At 44.4% G+C, this 21,222-nt stretch overlaps 1 protein-coding gene across 13 annotated transcripts in view; it reads right to left on the bottom strand.

The window, feature by feature from the left end:
• Nucleotides 1-21,222, bottom strand: part of FOXP1 (forkhead box P1) — a 602,646-nt gene that overhangs the window by 175,909 nt on the left and 405,515 nt on the right. The gene's annotated exons all lie outside the window — the stretch shown is intronic.

Here is a 21,222-nt window from a genome sequence, read left to right as displayed (position 1 = left end):
GTAAACTGATCTACTCTGCCCTTGTTACTCCCTAAAATGGTCTCCTCGGAAATGTGATAAAAGCTTGACTGATTTTGAACAACTTTTGGTACTTTGTGGCAGATGAGCTCCTGGAAGCCCCGCTGACTGCTATTTCTCGGCTCCAAGGATGTTACTGCTCTGGTTCTGTCACTTCCCCGTACAAGCTGGGGCAGGAGAATCCTCTCCGTCAAAAAGAGGAGCAACTGGGAAGGGCTTGGGCAGAGGCAAGCCCGCGTTTATTGCAACACGTGCTTTTTCTATCAGGTACTAAGGAATGGGAAAAGGTGAACAAGACAGACACAAGTTGCTCTCTAAACTGGACGGTAACCAATATGTCTAAAGGGCCATAAGAAAATGCTAACTGGAGTTCATAATAAAAACCCAAAGGAACTACTAAGGCTCTGGAGTGACTTCTGAATCACCATCAGGGGAAAAAAAAAAAAAAAGGTACATAAATTGTGCTTGGGATAGTTGCACGTGAACTACATTTATTTCAAACTAGGTAGTCCTTAGTATACGATGACAAAAATCTCCAATGACCCTATATTCTACTGTAACCTTCTTTTTTTAAACAAATTCCACACAACAGTTGTTAAGATGAGCACTCGAATTCCACGTCAGATACGCACAGAGCCGAGGCGGTCTAATAATGGAAACAGCACTTATGAAGCTCAGTGTGAGCCAGGCTTTTGCATTCACTGCCCTTCTATCCTTCCAGGGACCGTTCAAGGTGCAAACTGTTCTACTCATTTTACAGAGGAGGAAAATAAGGCTCACGGAGGATAACCTGCCCAAGGTCAAGTGGCTTCTAAATGGGTCTATGACTGCATGGAGGTGAAGGTGAAGCTCAAGAGAAAATCAGAGAGAGAAGCTGCTCAAAGGAGGGCTGGGAGGAAAGAGGCCTCCGTTTCGGGGCAGGAAACCGTGATCCAAACGTCAGACGGTTTGTGATTTGCAGACTCCTTGCCCACCTCCTGCCTGGAGGCTCTGCATGTTTCAAAGGACAATATGGAAACTGTCCCTCTATGGTGCCACCATTTCTAGAGTCTCCCCCCTCTCTCTTTCAAGAGCTTTTTGACGGTCAACTGGGTGCTTTTCAAACAATAAATGCCTTAGTAGTGACCTCATGATTAACCTAGTTCACTACTCTAGCCACCTTTCTAAACAAATGTTAGCGTTACTTTTTGCATAATACCTTCCATTTGCACATCAATTAAACACATTTTTTTTTTTTTTTTCCGGTGGTACGCGGGCCTCTCACTGTTGTGGCCTCTCCCGTTGCGGAGCACAGGCTCCGGATGCGCAGGCTCAGCGGCCACGGCTCACGGGCCCAGCCGCTCCGCGGCACGTGGGATCTTCCCGGACCGGGGCACGAACCCGCGTCCCCTGCATCGGCAGGCGGACTCCCAACCGCTGCGCCACCAGGGAAGCGCTAAACACATAATTTTTGATGCCTCCTCTGTATCAAGCACAGTCTGGGCACTAGGCCTATGAAGGCACCCCTTCCAAGGCTTACGGTCTGTGAGAAATAGACATAAGACATTGGCAATCCACGAATCCAGAAATATTTAGAAAGCCATCGCAAAGGAAGCCTGAATAAAACAGCGACTCCACATACTTGTCATTCTTAACCTACTAGGTAAGGCCATCAAGGAATTTGTCCGTGAGGAGGTGACATTTAAGATGAGACCTGCAAGTAGAGAAGGAATCACACAGCCAAGAAGCAGAGAGAGAAAGTTCAAGGAGATGGACCACAGAGGCTGAGAAGAAAGTATCTGTTGAAACAATGCTAAAAAAAAAAAAAAAAAAAAAGAGGAACTTACCGAATAGCTGGTGATAGTGAATTGCCTTGTTCAACAATATTATGCCTACCTCATCCTTTTTCAATCCTTTTAAGACAAAAAACTTGCACAGATTATGAACATGCTTTCAATCAAACGGCCTAATAAATACAAAATGCATCAGGCTGGCAAAAAGCATAAAAGAATTTATGTAATTACTACTGAAAAATAAACAGCTTAGAGTTGGCCCTTGTTTCTGTCTGTCTTTACCTTTTTTAACACTGTTATGCATTGGCGGTAGGCAGAATTCTGGATGAGCTCCCACTTTCCTACCCCTCGTTTCAGATATTCAAACACTAATCAAGGTATTAATGTGAAGGATTTAGCAGCTGTGATTATGATCCCAAATCAGCTGACCTTAGGATAGGGAGATAATCTGAGCAGGCCTGAAAGAATCACATGGACTTTGTATTTTGGAATTCATATTAGAGTTTAGAGATCAGAGATGGAGAAAGTAAAACATTCAAGAGCACAAGAAAAGATCTGATGTACTACTGCTGGCATCAAGGCAGAGGAGGTCACATGGCAAGAGATGTGGGCAGCCTCTAGAAGCTGAGAGTGGCCCCTGGCTGACTGATACCAGCAAGGAAATGAGGACCTCAGTCCTACAACCACAATGAACTGAATTCTACCAACAACCTGAGTGAGCTAAGAAGTAGATTATTCCCCAGAGCCTCCAGATAAGAACTCAGTCTGGGTGGCACCTCTGATACTCTCGACCTTCTGATACTCTGAGCACAGAAGCCAAGCAGCTCTGTGTCTGGACCTGTGACCTATGGAACTGTGAGCTAACAAATGGAGGTCTTAAGCTGCTACGTGTGTGGCAATGCGTTCACACATCAACAGAAAACCCATATATGTAGAAAAGAGATGAAATCACATTGCCTGTGTCTTAAGTATACCGAACAGTTTCTCTTACTCCGTGAACAAGAATTTAAATGGAAGAGAGGAAAGGAGAAGGGGAGAAGAACAGGAGGGGCGGGGAAGGGAAAGACTCAGTTTGCTTTCTAGTCCTGGAAGGACCAACATGGTGGACCAGGACAGGTCACTCACTTCTCTCTGGGCCTCACCTTCCTCATCCGTGAAGAGGAGATGATAATAATGAGAAATGGTGAGAGGCCTCTTTGGAGAACACACAGTTGAAAAACACTCTGAAAGTTGTAAAAGTACAATTCAAGTTAGTTTTTATTTTTTGTACTGCTGCTTTCCTGAGCCTTTTTGATTTTTAGCTTGCTTTCCCAATTACTCCAATTACCTAATACTGATCCAGAAACAAATATGGAATCACCCCAGGCTGGAGAAGAAAAGGAGCATCCCAAACCATTCTGGAGCTTCTTACAGTCCATGTGATGAGGGTGGAGATACCTTCCAGGAGAGAATCCAAGGGAGAACTGAGAAGAGGTCAGCCTGCGTCCCTGGTGAGGAAAACCAGGTCTTGCATTTTTTTTTCCCTCCATCAGTTCCACAGGCATTTGGAAGGTGGAATCAGAAGGCCTGGGTTCAAATTCCAGTGCCACTCCAGACCCCAATGTAACCACTCTGTTCTGAGTTTTTCACAGGTGTGAAAGCGAACTAACACCACTATCTCCTAGGGTTGCCGTGAGGAGTAAGTGAAATAATATATAAACTGCTTCTTAAGACACAGTGTCTGGCACTTAGTATGCACCATATAACTGTTGCTGTTATTATTACTATTGCTGTAGATTCCAGAATAGAAGCTACCTTTTTTTTTTTTTTTTTAACAGAAATTCTGTTCTCTCCCCAAAGGAATTTGGAAAACTTTGTAAGATGGGGCTCGGTAAATATGTAAAAATATATCTATAATAAGGATTTTACCAGTAATGCCTTTCCATTGTACACTACAAACCACATCTAATCTCTGGGGAAGAGGTGAGAAAACCCCTCCACCGTCATGATTTTGCTGCATAATTTTACGTCTGCTCGAAGGGAAAAAAGAGACTATCAAGATTTTTTAAACCATGATTTATTGCTTTTTAACAAGTAGTTTAGGCAAAGCCAGAAAAGAGGATTCACCTGCTGAAAGAGCAAGAGGGGGAAAGGAATTTCGGCCAGAGGGTCAGAGGCCAGCGCAGCCAGGAAAAAAGGCCACAGTAAAACAAAATAAAGGCTGACTTTTGTCTTTGAGTCCAGGGCACAGACTTCCTTCTCTTCCTCACTGCTTTGGCTGCCGCCTTTCTACCGGGCTGAGGAGTGAGCGGCGAGATCACGCTCCTAACTCACAGCCGAGGGGGCGGGGCAGCTCCCAAAGCAGGCACGAGGGGCAACGTGGTGAGCACCGTGCCGGGGGCTTGCAAATGCTCAGGGGCGGGTGTGCAGAGGCAGCTCACCTAGAGCGAGTGCTGGGGTGCCCATGCCTGAGCAGCAAAGGATGCCTAGCAGCCAGGTGAGGTGCGTGCACAGAAAGGAGTGGGGGAGATTCCTGGGCAGAGAGATGAGTGTGCCCACAGGGAGGAAGACACAAGTGACCTCGGAGCGTCTGTGACCTGACAGGAGGGGCCAGAATGCCCAGAAGGAGCTGGCTGAATCATGAGAGAGAGGCTGGAACTTGCAGATCACAGGAAGAAGTTGGGACTTTGATAAATTAAAAAGAAATAAACCTAACAGTAAAATTGACTCTTGAGCTGTGGGAGGTCTATAGTACTATGAATTCTAACACATGTATATACTCATATAATCACCACCATGATCAGGATACAGAGCAGCTCCATCACCTCCCAAACTTCCTTGTGCTATCCCTTCACAGCCTCCCTCCAACCCGAACCCTTGGCCACCACTGATCTGTTCTCAGTAACTGTAGTTTTGTCTTTTCAAAAACATCATAAAAATGGAATCACATAGTATGTAATCTTTTGAGTTGAGCTTCTTTTACTCAACATAATATCCCTGAGATTCTTCTAAGTTGCTGGGTATATTTAACAGTACACCTCTTATTATTCCTGGAGATTATTCTACTATATGGAGGTACCAGGGTTTGTCTATCTATGCACCCAATGAAGGACATTTGGGTTTTTCCCCAGCATGGGGCTACCATATGTAAAGCTTCTACGACAGTCATATATAGGTTCTTCTATAGACATATGCCTTGCTTTCCTTAGGATAAATACCCAGGAGTGAGCACTGGGTCACATGGTAACTGTATATTTAATTTTTAAAGAACTCGACCCACTGGGTTTCAGAGTGGCTATCCCACTCGGCATTCCAATCAGCGATGCATGAGAGTTCATTTGTTCCATATCCTTGCCAGCACTTGATATTGCCTGATTTTTAAAATTTTAGCCATTTTAATAGGTGTGTAGTGGTATCTCATCATGCTTTTTTTTTTTTCCCTTACCACAGTTATAATTTGTATTTCCCTAATGCTGTTGAACAACTTTTCATGCTTTCTGTAAATCTTCTTTGGTGAGATTTTTGTTCAACTCTTTTGCCCATTTTTTAAATTGTTGTTTTCCTTACTATAGAATTTTAAGGGCTCTTTATAATATCTTCTGTATGCAAGCCTTTGGTTGGAGATGTGATTTTAAAATATTTTCTCCTAGTTGAAAGGGAACCCGCCTACACTGTTGGCGGGAATGTAAATTGGTGCAGCCACTATGGAGAACAGTATGGAGGTTCCTTAAAAAACTAAAAATAGACCTACCATATGATCTGGCAATCCCAAATGACATATATTTGGAGAAAACCATATTCCAAAAGGATACATGCACCCCAATGTTCACTTTAGCACTATTTACAATAGCCAAGACATGGAAACAACCTAAATATCCATCAACAGATGGATGGATAAAGAAGATGTGGCACAAAGATACAATGGAATATTACTCAGCCGTAAAAAAGAATGAAATAATGCCATTTGTAGCAACATGGATGCAACCAGAGATTATCATACTAAGTGAACTAAGTCAGAGAAAGATAAATATCATACGATATCACTTATATGTGGAATCTAAAAAATGATACAAATGAACTTATTTACAATTACAAAACAGAAACAGACTCACAGACTTAGAAAAATACTTATGGTTACCAAAGGGGAAAGGTGGGAGGGGGATAAATTAGGAGGTTGGGATTAACATATACACACTACTGTATATAAAGTAGATAATCAACAAGGACCTACTCAACAGGAGGCAACTCTACTCAATACTCTAATAACCCATATGGGAAAAGAATCCGAAAAAGATATAGATATACATATACATATAACTAAATCACACGTCACTGAAACTAACACTATAAATCAACTATATGCCAATGAAGACCTAAAAAAAAATAATAAAAATAAAATATTTTCTCCCAGTCGGTACGTTGTCTCTAATCAGGGATTATATTTGCAATCTAGAATGTTCCTTTATACTATGTTAGGGAGGAAAGACAAGAAGGAGTTTAGGGTGGGGACAATTTACTAAGAAATAAAAAATGCAGCCTGGAAGTAATGGACGGGCCCAATGTCTCCGGCACACAGGACGAGAACAGGGAGTTCTCATGGCATGGCAGGAACTCGTGCAAAGCGGCCCACTCAGGGCGATGCTTTGAATGCTGTGACTAATGATGGCACGTAAAGGTGATGTCTTTCCGTCCTCTGTTTTTAGTGCCACTGAACCATCCCAGGTAATAAATCAAAGAAGCCAGGGTGGCTACTTGTATGGCGAGATAAGGGAAATTAATTTCAATGCCCAAACATGGACCTCCTTATATTAAAAAATGAGTTAGCAATCCTAGTCCTTTTCATGAGAATTGTCTCGGAAACCCAACACGTGGACAACACACACACAGGACTCATTCACCCTCTGTATTTTCAAGAGAACTACTGTTTTCTCCCAAGATTGGGAAGTCAAGGGGAAGAATCATTTATAAAGTGAGGAGCAAAAAATTAAAACTGGTTGAGTAAAAAATGTCCATGGACCTTCGAGAAAGGGAGGAGTACAGTAGTAAACTGCATGTCGTTACGTTCTTTCCATATTTAAAAAAAAAAATGCACCCTTCTCTATGCTTTGCAAACTACTGTAACTGTCTCATTTTCACCGAAATTCAAGACATTTTGAGTTTAAAAAGTGTAAAAATACAAATACTAGGACCGTGGGTGACAGTATACGGAACAATAGTGAGATTTCTAGGTGGAAACGTGGCTGGAACACAGAGTTAATACCTTGGCTGGATATTAAGAGGAAGACAACATGTAAGAAAAACCCAGAGACTTCCCTGAGCTCCCCAGGGACCGCCCCCCCCATCCCCCGCCCGCCAGCACCTCCACGCTGTGCTCAGAACAATGTAAAGCCATCCATCACCCGCGAGCTCCCTCCACTTGCTGGCGCCAAGTGAGCAGGGGTGCCACCTGTCCAGCTTTCCTTTGAACAGTCCCCCACACAAAGTCCCGCTCTGCTCCAGGTTCAAAGTAGCATTTCATCTGGACGCCTGAATTGGCCAGCGTTTCCGCAGCAGCAGCAGCAGTGCTCTGGCTCTAACTCCGACAAGTCTGCTTTGAACCTTGATTCTTCTGACCAAATTCTGGGTCGGCTCCAAGTGGGCATTGCTGCCCTACCTCTCTCGCTTGGCTTCCCTTCTTGCCCCCTAAAAATCTCTTCTTGTACAGTAGCCCGAGGGATCTTTTGAAAATGCTCATCAGTTCGTACTGTTGGGATCCCCGCTGCACTTAGCAAGAATAGTTTCTAATTTAAGTCACCTCTGTATATCACAGGGGCTAAGTAGACACGTTGAGTAAATAACCGAATGAATAAGTGATTGTGCTAAGATACGGAGGTTCTTTTATGATCCTAGCCTTATCTGCATTTATTTTTTGATATTTTTTTAAAAGCAGAAATGTTCTTGTCATCTCAGAAGTAGGAATGCATTTCTGAGGGTAATAACAAAAAGCTCAAGATCTATAAAAGGAAAACTGATAAACAAAACTATATTAAAATTGAATATGGCTAAAATGGTACACCAAATTCAAAAGATCATCAAAACACTGGGTAAATATTTGCGTATCATAGTTAACCTAGAAAAACAGGTCTAAGTTTTATGGTACCCAAGAATCTCTATAAATCAATAAGGGAATAAATAAATCCAATAGAAAATTAGGCAAATAATATGAAAGAAAATACAGATGTCTCAACATTAAAAAAAAGTTGCTAGTCTCACTCTTAAAGGAAACTTGTATCGACTTCATTTGTTTGAATGTTTTCCCCATGTGTTTTCCCACATGCCCAAGGATCATAAAGCCTTGAGTGCCAGAGAAAAAATGAAGTATGCTCAGGCAAGATAATTTAGATGCAGCACTGTCTTCCTTGACATATATTTACTGACATATATTTATTGCTTAAGTGATTATGTACATAAATCTCAGTCTCCTCAACTGTTAAATGGGAACAGTCATACCGCTAACCTCATTTAGGTCAATTTGGTGAGAATACATGTTAAGTGCCAGACATAATTTCATCTATGCCATCTTTTATTATTACGTCAGGCACCAACCCACAGTGATCAGGCAATTCTGCTAGAGCGAAACTAGCAAGAAGGCAGGCACGGGGAAAGAGCTAGAACTGAAAGGAGAAGGGAGTATACGTACAGTTCAGCGGGTAAAGATAAATTGCTGAGAGAGTTCAAAAGGCAGGCAAGTTCGTTTCCAGTTCAGGGTGTCAGAGATCTAGAGACAATGGTGTTTAAAACATACTTTGAAAGGAAGAGCCAATTTGGGTATGCCTCAGACAATTACACGCTTGGTCAGTAAGAGTTAAACAGGGCTTCCCTGGTGGCGCAGTGGTTGAGAGTTCACCTGCCACTGCAGGGGACACGGGTTCGTGCCCCGGAGCGGCTGGGCCCGTGAGCCATGGCCTCTAAGCCTGCGCGTCCGGAGCCTGTGCTCCGCAACGTGAGAGGCCACAACAGTGACAGGCCCGCGTACCGCAAAAAAAAAAAAAAAAAAAGAAAGAGTTAAACAACATCTACTGGGCCAGGTACTGTGTCCGTCACCGAAGACAACAGTGGTGGAGAACAGAGATGGCCTCTACGCCTGAGAAATGTATAGTTAAATAGGAAACACTTTAACTGTGTTTGAGAAGCAAAGCAATAATGAACCCAAAATTCAGGAGCAGGGTCACTTGTGTGCATGGGCTCCGGGAAGAAATGCAAGTTACAAGTAATGGGCCAAATCTTGGATTGACTGGGTGTGAGGGTATTCATGGATGTTTACTATATTATGCTTTATAACTTATCAAGTATGTTGCATAACATATTTAATAGCTTCTAAGGTGCACTGTTTGTTTTTTTTTTTTCCTTTTCATTTTAACATCTCCGAAACTGGGATGCCTCTTAAAAGAGAGAAGGTAAGAAAGCATTATGGATTAACTGACTTGGCCACATTTTTATGTTATTACTAGTATATAAAATAAAGGTCTTATAAAAGATTCAATGAAATATGGTATATTCTCTTTCATATGTCAAGTATTACATTTTTAAAAGATCATAAAAAATGTTTTTAAAAACGACATTATGCCTTTTATCAGCTGGATAAGCTGAGCATTATTTGGAGTGCGATTTTAAAAAAGAGACATGGAAGTTCATACTCTCAGGTACATGTGGTAAATTCATATATGAGCTAGGCCTCCACTGAATTTTCAGTTCATGCTGTAAAACCAGGTCCTGTTAAAACTAAAAGTATTATTGGGATTCTCATTCTGTTTTCACCCAAATATGCAATCATTTCCTCCTCTCCTTTTTTTGGAGGGGAGAGGGAGGGTGGAGAGAAGGGAATGCAGTGAGATTGGAAATCATTTAGCTACGAAAGCAATCATGAGTATTTACTCAAATGACTATCAACATCCATAACACTGGAGATTATTCAGTCCCTAACTAATTCAGATATCCCAATCATCTTGATATATGATCTAATTTTAAGAAATAATCTGGTTCCAGACAGTCAGAGGTGCCATCTACTTGTATGTAAGCTTCAGCTTAGGAGCTTAATAGCAGGAAAGGATTTTTCCAAAACCATGGCAAGTGTCTGATGCAGACTCTCTTATTTCTCAGACTCTTTTTCCTTCCCTTCCCCTCCCCTCACCCAAATTTCCAAAGGAAAGCCACAGACAGGCTCTGGTGTCAGATAAGGTGACATCAACAAGTACTGGGGAGGATGCTATTTGGATGAAGTGGGACAGCCCGGCAATGGCAGCGCATGCATCTCTATTTTCTTTTAAAGAGCAATTACGATTTAATATGGTAAAATTATATCATTAAACCTACTCAACTGGAATAAATTCTCCTTCTGATATGCATTTAGAAAAGCAGTGCATATTCCATCCCCAAAATATATCTATTACATTTTTGTGTCTACCCGCCACTTCTCTTTTTACCATGATACTTGAGATAAGTTTCAGACAGTCTGGCAGGAGGAGAAAAAAATACAACCACCCTGAAACTCGATACTTATCTTACTCATCGAGACCTTTTTGATCTCTCTGAGTGAAAATTAATCCTTAACTATGAGTACATCCTCCAACTTCCCATAGCACAAAATTTCTAACGTCTTGTTGCATTTTCTACAAGGACCATTACTTATTACTAGTATTATAGCTTCCCCTCTTTGTTCAAAAAGCACTGTAATTTAAATTAATGAGTTAAGTTTACACTCAAACGAAGAACTGTCACATGCTTATTTTCCAGTTATGAGTCTTTACCGCAAGCAGATTAGACGTATCATTTGTAATAGAGTTTTCCTCTAGCTCAATGTTGAGAACTTGGCGTGGTGCTGTTGCTGACACCAACAGAGACCCTTTTTCCCTCTTTTTCTATTTCCTGGGATATGGTCCTCTGAAGCTAGTTGCATTGCTTCCATCTTTTGAACCACAGCTTTCGGGAGTTTTCCTGGATTCTGAATTATGTGGGATATTGAAGAGAGATGAGGCAGGCATGATGGGGGGGTCAAGAGCAGGCTCCCAGGCTTAAAACTCACTGACCGTGTTCCAGCTGTTTGCCTTGCTGGCTGAGAGCACAGACTCTGGCAGGTCCCTACGGGTTTAAATCCCCGCTGAATCATCTGTTACTGTGTACCACTGGGCACGTTATTTAACTGATTCGAGCCTCAGTATCCTCAACTGTCAAATGGGGATACTACTTAGGGAACAATCTGGATGTGGGATTAACTAATAGATCCAAGCCCTCGCAAGGTACATGCCGTAAGTGGACGTTATTAATGCTGTATTCTATTGCCTTTCTTCTGTTAAGACTCTAACTCCGACCGATAGAAATTCAACTGGCAGCTATTAGCGCATGCGTCAGAATTCAGAACATTGTAGGAGGGTTGCTTCGTTCAAGGTGGGAAACAAGGTTGGGTGGAGGCAGGATTGTGAGTAAGGGGACAGGCCAAGGAGCTTCTGAATTCCGCTCATCTCTGCCCACCCACCCGAAGACTGAAAGGCCACTAAGTTTGTCCCCTCCCGCTTTCGTATTAAGGGGGCTGTAAAGGTGGCCACCACCGGGAAGACGACACAAAGGCAGTGACACAGCCGCCAATGCACTGGGAAGAAAGACACAGGCGTAAAGCCCAGTAGTCCAAAAACTGAATTCCCATAAGTGTATTTCCAGGAGGGGATGTACGCCTATACAGTCTTCTTTTTCGGACAGAGCTAATGAAACAGACTTACTTTGGGGTCATATCTTGTACAGAAAGACGGCCAGTAGAATTATGACATTTAAACCCAGCAGGTGGAAAGCCAAAAAAGAGGGAATATACGTACACATATGGCTGATTCACTTTGCTGTACAGCCGAAACGGACACAGCAGTGTAAAGTAACTATACGCCAATTAGAAAACAAAACAAAACCAAACGAAACGCCCAGCAGGCACCTTAGAGAGCCTGCCAATCCCAGGACCTACCTTTCTCCAAGGGACTATTTCACAGACGAGGAACTTGAGGTCCGAAGAAGTGGGTGAGGGCCCAAGAAGAGAATTATTAGTAAAGGTGGTCCTAGAACTGTCCAGGATATTCTTTTTTCTACCACGTCGCCCCGACTCTCTTTCCGCAGGTGAGCAGGTTGCTTCGCAACAAACCATGCTCTCCTCCACGGCTCCGGTCCCGCTAACGGCGGGACCTCACACGTGCCAGCCCGAAGGCACATGCTTCCAGCAACCCCATGGAAACAAAGTAACTCTACCCTTCTGTCTCTGTGTCCCTGTCATCTTCAAACCGGAGACACCAAACACACTAACACTCTTGACAAGTAATCACCACACGCCGAGCTCTACTGAAAGCTGAGTATTTCATGTGTCATCGCGAAGTGCTACGAAGTACCATTCCCTGGCGTGTACAGGTGGGGAAAGTGAGGCGCAGAGAGGCTAAAGGACCTTTCACGGTCCCGTGCCTAGGAAACGGCAGAGGCGGGCTCTGATCGTAGGGCTGCCAAGCCCGCGGGCTCTGATCGAAGGGATGCCAAGCCCACGTGCTCCTAGATACTGCTTCTCTGCTGTCCTCCACACAGCCCCGTACCATGGCAAATGCACAGTTCATTTACTCCTGCCTCCTTCTCCCTCTCCCTCCAGGAAGCTGAGGACAAGCACTCGACGCCCCTTGTAAACACAGCCTCCCCATGAGCGTGGGCCGGACCTGTGGGTGCGAGGCATTAGCCCTCCCTTGATTAGGCTGTAGGGCAAGAGGGTTCTGTAGATGCAGTGAAAGTCCCTCAGCAGTGAACTCCAACATCATCAGGAGAGCTTCCTTGGCGGGCCTGGCCTAATCAAGGGAGCTCTTTAGAAGGAGGACTGAGGCTCTACCTGAGGACAAAGAGATTCTTCTGCTGGCCTGGAAGAAGCAAGCTGCCACGCTGTGGGGAGGCCACAAGGCACGGAGTGGTGGGCGGACTTTAGAAGCTCAAGGCCTCAGTCCTACAACTGCAGTGAATTGAATTCTCTGAATTCCGGACAACGAGTGATCTCGTAAGAGGGCCCTGAGCCTCAGAGGACATTAGGCCCTGCTGATATCTTCCTCACACATGCGCGAGATGCTGAGCAGAGCACCCAGTTAAGCTAGGTCTGGACTCCGTGGAAGCTGTGAGATAATAAATACATGTAGTTTTAAGCTGCTAAGTTCATGGTGTTTTGTTACACAGCAATGGAAAACTAATACACACACACACACACACACACGCCATCTCTCACAGTAGACGACAGGGATCCACAAGAGTCAGGCTGAGCAATGCTTGGGACCACCTGCTGGAGGCAGCCCTGGGCATGTGGCGGGGACAGCAGTGGCTGTGAAAGACACACCAGCTCCTACACCCCAGCTCTGGAACTTCCTAGTTCTATGGCCTTGAGGAAGTAACTCAAATTGTCAGAGATTCTGTTTCCTCATCTGAAAAACGGGCAGGACATTAGTACCTACCACACAGAACGGTCCAGATATTAAATGAGACAACGCACAAAGAGTATTTCACCAAGTGCCCGGCGTGTTATCGATAACGATATGTGTTAACTTTGGCACGTATTCAAACACACAGTCCTGTTCACTGGGCCTCAGTTTACCCATCTGCACAACCAGAAGGGTGCAGTGGAAAGGCTCTGAGCTTCCTTCGTGGTGCTGGCGTACTTGCAGGCTTTGTCTAACAACTCAGGAAGGCCATGGCAAGCTGCCTCTCTCCCTCCCTTCCCACCTGCCAGGAGCGGCGTTCCCAGGTAATCACCGCCCCAGTCCCTTGCCGGCCCACCTAAAACCAGAATGCTGAACTTCGTGCCGGACTGTTTACAACTGGAGTCACTAGTCAGATAAGCACATCCTGCTTTCTGTTTAACAACCAGTTAAAGGCACGGAGGTGTGCCTGGCGATTGCGGTGCACTTGCTGAAGGTACCTGCCATGCACCTGTGTATCCCAACCCACCGAGCCCCTCCAGGCCTCTCCAGACCAGAGCTGAGACCAGCGAATACGCCGGCAGCATGGGGAGAAGTAGTTAAGTCAGTGGAGGGTTGTCACTGCAAAGTCTTATTTCAGCTCTCGTCAAGCCAAACTTTTATTTTGAATTAAATATTCTCCAGGGACTTTTCCAAGTCTGCAGATATTTCCTCCTAACGTTTCCAGCCCCTGCACCAAGCGCATAAGCATATCTCAACTTTCCAAATGAGTTGGAGGCTCAGAGCTTTGATCACAGACTACACACCCCACCATCCCCAGCCCACCCCGGGATTAGAATCTTACTTGAAAAGAAAATACTACGCCACTGTCTTCTAATCCTCTTGTTTAAACAAGGGGGGAACAAAGAAAGATACACATCAGGGAATGACCAGGTCGTGTCTGCTGGGGCCTAGGTGTGTCACGTTCAGGTAAAGAGGAGGATTCCAGCATCGTGGAAATTAAAACCACTCAGAGCTCTGCTCTAATGAAAGACACAATCATACACGATGAGAGGGCACATCCACATCACAGGTCAGACGATTTAATGGAAAGAATGACAGTACTTTTCATGTATTGGATGCTTTGCTTTCTAAAGGTGTGTTTTCAGAAGCCCTGCAATAAACATTAATAAATAACGCTTATGGGGTCCCTACTGAATACATGTGGGATACAGCATTACTAGGTGCTGTAATGACTGTGTACATCTGAGATAAGGCCCTGAAGAACAAAAGATTCATCACAGTCTAGATACCATGCAATCTATTTTTCCCCCATATAATTCTACCTCGGAATTGCTTAAGCCCGCCTCAGACTGTAACGGGGCTGGGAATCCACGTGTTCTTTGAGGAAAGCTCTAAAACCATGATATAGTTAAGCCCGCTGTGCAAACTAGGAAAAACACGCTAAGGGAAAAAAGTTTTAGGTGTCTGCTCTAAAATCACGAGAGTAGGTGTCCATGGAAAGCATATTTCCCGTGAGCATTCGTTTGCTCCTGGTTCTTTTGTTCTGTCCTCTATTCACGTGGTGGACAATACAGGGTAGAAACAAAGACTGTGGCCCTGGACTCAGACCTCCTGGGCTCGGTGGCCTGTTGACCCCGTACCAGCTGTGTGACCTTGGGCAAGTCACGTCACCTGGCTGTGCCTCAGTGTGGCATCTACTACATGGAGACGATAAAAGGACTTTCCTTCAGGGGCTGTTTTGAGGATCAAGTAAAACAATTTCTGGAAAGCACACTGGCTGGCGTGTAGCTCTCAGGGATCATTAGCTATCACAATTCCATTACTAGGAGCTGGCAGACATACCGTAACTGGCGCCAAGGGGTGGGTTTTCTTGTTGTTTTCTGGTTTTTTTTTTTATTATTTGCAAGAAAATTTCAAAAGAGAGACTCTGATTTTGTTAACTTGGGGAAAATACAATTATTCAATCATACTCGCAAAAGTCTCCTAATATTACTAGGAGATCACTGCATTATCCCACGCCGAACCACAGTGAGTTTAGATGGGTATTCTTCCGTGTATGCAGCTGACCCACCTCAGATTCAGAGGGTTCCAGAGGCTGGTATACAGGCCACAAAGAGAGAGTTGGGATGGAAACTCAGGTCCATGTGAGTCCAAAGCCCATGCCTTTACCTTGACATGTATTCTTAAAGGTAACCCTCAGTATGAGAAGGAAACATACCTGGAAAATCCAGATAAACTAAAGCAAGTGCTTGGGTTCAGTTTGAAATGCAATCTTATGCTGAAATGTCTAGTATACAACTGTCCAAGAGAAACAGAACGCGAGCCACATACGTCATTTTAAGTTTTCTAGTAGCCACACTGAAAAAGTAAAATAAAACGGGCGGATTTAGTAACGTTAAATGTATTTAACCCTTATTTCTAAAATACTATCACTTCCACCTGAAATCCACATAAACTTCTCAATGAGATATATTTTGCATTTTTTAAAAAATACTAAGTCTTTCAAATCTGGAGTGTGTTGTCCACGTACAGCACATCTCACTTCACACGCTCAATGGCCACATGGGACCAGGGGCCGCCATACTGAACAGCACAGCCCTCAGAGCTCCCTGCAATGACAGCTCATGCTAAACAATACAGAAAGAAATCACCGGTGCCACTAAGTCTTCACCTGGCAGACCTGGGCTTTAGGGACGACTCAAGCCATCGCCTCATTTTCTCAACTACAATTTAACAGTCACGTTCTTAGCTGCAAAGACTCGATATTTTCACCTCTAGTGCAGAAGCTTCCGGCCGCATGCAGGGTGGTACAGTCTGCCCAACTCCAGGCACACGTTCTTGCCTGATGTCAGGGAAATGCACGTGTGAAACAGAAGTGACACAGATAAGGTAGCCCCGCCAAGCAGGTAACTATGAAGCGAATGGGTGACTTTTTTTTTTTCCCTGTACTTATGGACAATCCATGAAAACAAGTCCTGATTTGCTAAATAAAAATAGTTTGGCCATGAGTTCCTTTGGTGAGGTGGGGCTCAGCAGGGGTGCTCACTGATTCGCTGGCTGACGGCAATCTCTTCTGCAGGAGGCACACGGCCAGAGATGAACATTTCACCGCGAGAGGGACCGGGAGGACTGCTGAACGACTGAGTGATCTTGGAGAGCAAAACATAGCAAGGAAAAAGGAAAGCAGCTCCAGAAGAAAATGAGAAGTTTTCAAGAGAAGGCCGAATGGATAATAGGATCCTGTTGTCCAAGGCTGTGGAAGTGACGGATGGGTCTCCTTCCTGCTTTCCTTTCTCCATCCCTTTCCTCCTCCGTTCACTCAGCTCCTCCTAAGCGTCCAGCGCTGGGCACAGAAAGGAAAAAACACAGCTGGAGCGTCCAAGGCCTTAGGGTGGACAAGTCCATCATCTACCACCATCCAGTGGGGTTGGTGCTTCAGGAAGGGGTGCAATGAGTAGGAAGAAAAGAAGCCAACTGAGGCTGGGGAGAAAGAACAGGGAAAGAGGGCGAATTCAAGGAGATTTCAAGGAAGGAGGCTAGTGCGCGCAAAGGCACGGAATGTCCGGGGAGCTGCTGGGAACCCGGCCTTGTCCTGGTGGAGGGGGAAATGCAGGATGAGCTCCCGTGTCATGAGCAGAGGCCAAAGCATAACTGGTAATTTAATACCATTCAAAGAAATTTGATTTTAGGGCCTCCAGGCTAGTTTAACATCTAGAATTTATGAAATGGGCCAAGAGGGAGGCAGAGTCTGTATGATGCTGATATGCTTCTCTATACAGCAAGGAGGTTGGGAAGGACAGGAAGGAGGGCGGGCCTCCGGAGCGGCTCACGGCAGCGCATCTGGGCCGAGACTGGTCTCGGCTGCCACACTGGGCCAGGGAGAGGTTCGGAAGGGCAGGGACACGTGGAGGTCTTGACCACGAGCTGACCAGGCAAAAGCCAGCTTCAAGGACTAGGAAGAAGAAAGACCGCCTGGTTTGGGGTGGGATGAGAAGAGCACAAAACTGTAGATGAGCACGCACTTCCAATGCAGAGGGACAGATCAGAGGATGCCATCTTTGACTAATGAAACCAAATGGCTTCAGGTCTGGATCTGACTCTGGTTTGCTGAGCACATGAACTAAAGAGGTACAGATTTTCAAATTAGTTTTGGAGTGTTGCAACATAAGCCAAACAGGTTGCTGAGAAGATGGAGATAGGCAATCGTGTAACACAGAAAGGACTTAAAAATCCTGAATACCTCCAAATTCCAAGTACCTTTAAAAAAAATAGTCCTCTGGCCTCAGGAACAAAATAATATCAAAATATTGAAAAAATCAGGCAGCATAAAGAAGTTTACCCCTGAAATAGATGGCTCATAAATACCAATAGACATACTACGCACTCACCTATACCCCAAAAAGGTAGAAATCAAGCCAAATCGTTGAATCTGAACATAGTAGTTAAGGGGTAAAGTTGAAAAGACTTCGGAAAGTTTTGAACACATCCTTTAAGCTATTCATTCAAAAGGAGAAGAAACAAATACCAGCAATATCAAGGGTATTAATATTAAGCAAGGTCACACAGCACACCAGTGGCATTATGAAGACAAGAACTGAAATGTTCTAGTACCCAGGTGTCCCTTCATGCCTGCCTTCCGCCAAGAGATGACCGCTAGCTACGTGCTAGTGATGCAAAGGTGCGTTAGGAAGACAGACAAATTCTCTGACCTCACAAAGCTTCTGTTCTACAGTAGGAAGCGGATAATCAGATGGGAGAGAAATGAATACAAGCAGTGACTGCAGGGCCTGAGCTTGCTAGGAAGACTTAAAAGTGAGTGATCTATTAGAGAATGCACGGGGAAGACAAGTTCAGGTGAAGTCAGGGGGTCCCCTGGACTGAGCCATTCACGCCAACACGTGTGTGAACAGCTTACACACTGAGCAGCGGACCTGGGCTGCTTAGTAATCAACGCACACGCCCCTTTCACTGCCCCCCCCCCACTCTGAACCACAGCTGCTCATACACTGTACAGGCAATGCAGAAATAGCCTTTCTACAAAATAATACTATATAAATAGTATAAGGGGAAAATGAACTAAAAGATACAGAGAACAGATTGGTGGTTACCAGAGATGGGAGTTGCGGTGGGCGAAATGGGTGAAGGAGGTCAAAAGATATAAACTTCCAGTTTTAAGATAAGGAAGTCCTGGGGATGTAACGTAGAACATGGCGCCTATAGTAAATAATACTCTACTATATATTTGAAAGTTGCTGAGAGAGCAGATCTTAGAAGTACTCATCACTAGAAAAAAAAATCTGTAACTATGTGAGGTGATGGATGTTAACTAGACTTACTGTGATGATCATTTTGTAATATATACAAATATTGAATCGTGTTATGCAACTGAAACTAATTTAATGTCATATGCCAATTACATCTCAATAAAAGATAATTTAAAATAAATAAATAAGAGAATCAAGTATAAAAAGGACTCCCAAACTAAAGTACAGAAACACAGGATTGCAAAAAGAAAGTCACTGGGCCTCTGAATTTTTCTGTCAGCCCATAGGCCACACTCTAAAAAAAAAAAAAAAAAAAAAAAAAAGTAAAATTGTTATCGCAAATCCAAATATGTTACGCCGGGAAAGGTTAGCATGCATGTAGAAACAAACAGTTGAAGTGTACTTATAAACATTAAAAGTCTACTGGATGCATCAAAAGCATCAGGGGAAACTGGGAACAAGATGTAAAGGATCTCCTTTCTGATGCCATGTTTTTAGAAAACCGTAAAAGGTTGGAGAAAATCCAGAGAAGGGCAAGTAAAATGATTAAGAGGATGGAAAATGGAAGCTCCAGGGAAAGGTTAAAAGGGTTATGATGGTTTAGCCTGAAAAACAGAAGGCTAAGGGGCAACGTAAGTAACTGCCTTCAAGTCTATGACAGGTTATTATAAAGGAGTTGCCTACAAGTTATCTTCTCTAACCAGAGAGGACAGAGGAAACTGTCTTAAACTGCGGCAGAAGAGAGCAAATGAAATTTGGTGAAACACAGGAGTGAGTTCTTTTTTTTTTTTGCCACGCCACACAGCATGCGGGATCTTAGTTCCCTATCCAGGGATTGAACCTGTGCCCCTGCAGTGGAAGTGTGGAGTCTTAACCACTGGACCGCCAGGGAAGTCCCAGGAGTGAGTTCTTGACTGGACCTGACTACGGTGGAGAACGCTGCAGGAAAGAAATTCTACAGAGAGCTTTTCACCCAAACAACCCATTTGCCTTGACGATAAGAAGGTCTTAATTAGGGCCACGGAGGTGGAGTTGAGACCAAGGACCTTCAGCAGTCCTTTTTTATGATATTTCAACTGCTGGTTCATAAATGTGATAAGGCTTTACTAATATTCCATTGCCCACCCCGTTGGGGGGGTTGAAGAAAAGCAAGATCTAGCAAGATCCACTGAATGGGCTCACCAGTGACATTATTTATAATGCAGTAAATGACAGTAACCATAAGCAAGAGCAAAGAAGCCCTAATTAAAATCACGATGCTTAGATGGGAAAATAGCCCAAATGGAAGTTGCTCTCAGGTCCCATTCTGCTAAATTACAGATTGATGGTAGAACTGCCGAGGGCACGTCCTAAAGTCGAGCTGAGTTCCGGGATTCTCTTCACTTCCTTCCAGAAGATGCCTTTATGACAGAAGGCTCAAGAACCAAAAAAAAAAGGTAATTTCACAGTATCTCTACTGTGTCCCCAGTCATCCAAAGGGCCGAAGGCAGCTTCACTTCCCACTGCACTACGCTGTGCTTGCCACCCGGCTGGTTTTCAACGGACACCACCGTGTCCGTGGGGGTTGTTTCCCACGTTGGGCCCACTGGGGTTCTGTGAAAAATTGTAACTCCGCATCAGGGTGCTGGTCTTTGCTTGGGTTGGGATGAAAAGCAGGGGATGGTTTACACTCCTAGGGAAGAGTGGGCTCAACTCTACAAACCAAGTAAAATTTAAGCTAAGGAGGAGGAGGTCAGACACTGGGGAGACATCCAGCCACTGGGCCATCTGTATCTGCAGCCCTGAAAAGTCATCCACGAGAGCAAGCTCTGATGCTCTTGTGAAAACTAAGTGCTGAACCTTTGTTGGCATTACGTGAAAAATAAGATATTTTCACTTCAATTCCATAGGGTTCTGGAAAGGTACTGTTCTAAATGGTAGCCGTGGGCTACCTGTGGCTAATTAAATTCAAAGTAATTGCAATTAAAAATTCAGTTCCTCAGTTGCACTAAGCCCATTTCAAGTGCCCGACAGCTATACTGGCCACTGCGCGGAGGAACACAGATAAATGGAACATTTTCACCACTGCAGAACATTCTATTGGGCAGCTCTGTTCTAGGATACAAGAGGCTGAATGAAAGAGGCTTGAGAAATCAGACGAGCAGTTTCACAGATGTGGAAACTAAGGCCCACATAGAGAATGTGACTCGTCCAAATAGTTAGGTCACCTGCCCCCCGAACCCCTGGCCAATGCAGCTGGGACTACAGAGGTCCAAGAGAGGTCACGTGTCACTGAGTCATGGGGGCCTTGGGGAAGGAAGACAAGAGAGGGAGGTTACTAAGCTTCAGAAATGTGACAGGTTGAAAACAGCAGGGTGTAAAGATGGTCCAGGTGGGAGATGAGGCATAAGCAGAGGAAAACATCACCCTTTTATGTGGGCTTCTGAGTCAAGCTCGGCTGACATTTGAGAAAGGTCTAAGAAAACACAGAATAAGAAAGGAAGGGGAAACTGAGGCCTGGTTTTTAAGGTACCCGTTTCAGTTAGTTATTGCTCTCAAACCACCGTAAAACTCAGGAGGCTTGAGATGACATTTTTTTTCTAAAATTCTGGGGATTGGCTGGGTTCAGCTGGGTGGTTCTTACTCGGCGGGGAGCTCGGTGGGGGGTGGGGGGTCACTTGTGCAACTGCGTTCAGCTGGGAGCTGATCTGGCCCTCCAAGATGTGGGTATCCCAGCTCTCTTCCCCCAGAAGTGGT

This window comes from Kogia breviceps, chromosome 10 (genome assembly GCF_026419965.1).
Source record: "Kogia breviceps isolate mKogBre1 chromosome 10, mKogBre1 haplotype 1, whole genome shotgun sequence".
In the NCBI taxonomy this organism is placed as follows: Eukaryota; Metazoa; Chordata; class Mammalia; order Artiodactyla; family Physeteridae; genus Kogia; species Kogia breviceps.
Note: the sequence above shows the minus strand (reverse complement) of the source record. Positions and strands in the feature narration are given on the sequence as shown.